We start from the raw sequence: 2,418 nt of genomic DNA, 5'->3' as shown, positions 1-2,418 counted from the left end.
TTTTAGTTTTAGTTTTAGTTTTAGTTTTAGTTTTAGTTTTAGTTTTAATGTCTCAAACACTGAAGTTCAAAGACAGGAGCCTTCATCATTGAAGTTTACCACATGCAGCAGGTTGACTATAACATATTCATCGATTGAAACATATTTAAAACCTGCCAAGGATGTTGCTTTCCATGAGCAAATACCTGGATTCTGACATCCCATGCTCCTCTGTGCCCAGCAGGGATCATATCCATCTACCCAATCCCTGATAGGTGGTAGGTGTGAGCTCTTTCTAGGATAGACCATTTAGATTCAAATGAGATGTACTGAATTAGTGAAAGACAAATTCTCATTCGCTAATGTTAAGGAGATGTTAAGGAGAAAAGGATCAAGGAAGGAAAAGGGGCAATTTATTTGTAATTTAAATTCCCTCAGATAGAAATGACTCACAATTGGTGGAGTCATAAACTGCAGAACCAATGAACACTTCTTTAAAATATATATATCTTGGGGTGCCTGGGTGGCTCAGTTGGTTAAGTGCCCGACGTGGCTCACGTCGTGATCTCACGGTTCATGGGTTCAAGCCCCGTGTTGGGCTCCATGCTGACTGCTCAGAGCCTGGATCCTTCTTCCAATTCTGGATCCTTCCAATTCCAATTCCTCTCTCTCTCCCCTTCCCCTCTCTCTCTCTCTCTTAAAAATAAATAAAATATTAAAAAAAAATAAAAAAATATACAGAAATCTAAAATATACAGTATTTTATCATATATATGTGTGTACACACATATATATATGTATATATGATATATGGCCTACTTTTAAGCATTTGAGTCTTTAATATTTTTTTACATTTTTACTTTGTCTTATAAAAACTTGTAAACTATTGCAGTGACCCAGTCTTATCCGTGTCCCTGAGATGTAGGATAGGTTCTAAGTTCTTAATATCTCATTTGGAAATTAAATGATTGTTTTTTCCTTCTATGCAATCTTCAGTCTCTAGGAAGGCCAATTTTCCAGGGCAATTCAGAAGAGATCAGGGAAATAATCATCAGTAGGACTGATCATTGTGTTTATAAAATCCCATTAAGGACATTCTTTCTGATCAGCTTCTCCTTGGCTCTTAGGGTAAAAGAGACGATCTGAGTTGCCCCACAGGAAATAATCGTTCTTATACACTGCCAAGAAAGAAGGATGCACGGCTGAAGCATCCTGGTAGAAAATCAGTGCAGAAATAGGGATGAAATTTTTTTCAGTTTCTTCCCATAGGTATTAATCAGGCAGACCAGCATCAGTGGATACTTCACCAGGCTTTAAAACGGCTGACCTCTGGATCCTTTGCACTAACATCACTCTGAAAACTTTTGGCACTGTTAACCTAAATCTGAGCTCGTTTTAGGTCATAGAGTCTATTACATGCATCAAGTCTAAAATTTTGCATTCAGTTATGTGGAAAAGTACTTCCTCTTAGAAACGATACATAGCTGCTTATAGGTACTCTCATATCTGATTTTGTATCATTATCATGTTCATAAAACTAGTATGTCTATGGAATTAAATATACAGTGATATAAATGTCTATTTACCATTTTATATCCTGTAAAGACCATATATTCCTTGGGGCAAATTCATTATTATAAGTAAATTCATGACTCTTGGCCTGTATTACTAATAGAAGAAATATATATATTGGCCAGATGATTTTAAAATAGAAGACAAAAAAACCCTGAAAAAACTATGAGAAAGTATTGATATGGACTCAAAGCTAAAAAAGCAAATGGTATAAACAAATAGAAAAAGATTATAATTTTGGACATCTGGATGACTCAGCTAAGTGTCAGACTCACAGTTTTGTGAGTTCAAGCTGCACATTGTGTTATGCACACCGACCTCCCAGAGACTGCTTGGGATTCCCTCCCTCTCCCTCTGCTCCTCCCCTGCTCATGCTCTCTCTCTCAAAATGAATAAAAAACTCAAGAAAAAGATTATAATTTTAAAAAGTAGATCAAACATCAACATATATTAAAGAAAATTAACACAAAACAAATACATGAAGTGGTTTTAGCATCAAAATAGAAAATAAATATAATTAATACAATAAAAATAAGATTCAAAAGTCTGTATAAAATATTTTACGAAGATTCTAAGGAAATATTGTTAAATGGGAAACTTAAAATTTATCAGATTATAAAATAAAATACCAAGTGTAAAGCCAGCAAGGTGAAAGTAAGATGATGATAGATAAAAATCAATAATACACCATAATTTATTTAAATGCAAAACAAAACCCTATTTTTTAAAGTCAAAAAATTAGCAACAAATATTTTTTTAAGATTGCTAATGCAGACTCAAGAGAAGGTAGAAGTTACTGGAGACTAAGGATGGTTTGCCTTTGGGAAATATTTTTTTGTTCCTAGTTTTTATCATATTTATACCTGT

At 34.0% G+C, this 2,418-nt stretch overlaps 1 protein-coding gene across 8 annotated transcripts in view; it reads left to right on the top strand.

Annotated features, from left to right (window-relative positions):
* Positions 1 to 2,418, top strand: part of CDH18 (cadherin 18) — a 1,020,275-nt gene that overhangs the window by 938,414 nt on the left and 79,443 nt on the right. The window lies entirely within an intron of this gene.

The sequence above is a fragment of the Herpailurus yagouaroundi genome, unplaced genomic scaffold (genome assembly GCF_014898765.1).
Source record: "Herpailurus yagouaroundi ecotype Mexico unplaced genomic scaffold, PumYag 29, whole genome shotgun sequence".
In the NCBI taxonomy this organism is placed as follows: domain Eukaryota; kingdom Metazoa; phylum Chordata; class Mammalia; order Carnivora; family Felidae; genus Herpailurus; species Herpailurus yagouaroundi.
The sequence above is the reverse complement of the archived record's forward strand: the minus strand, read 5'-3'. Positions and strand labels throughout refer to the sequence as shown.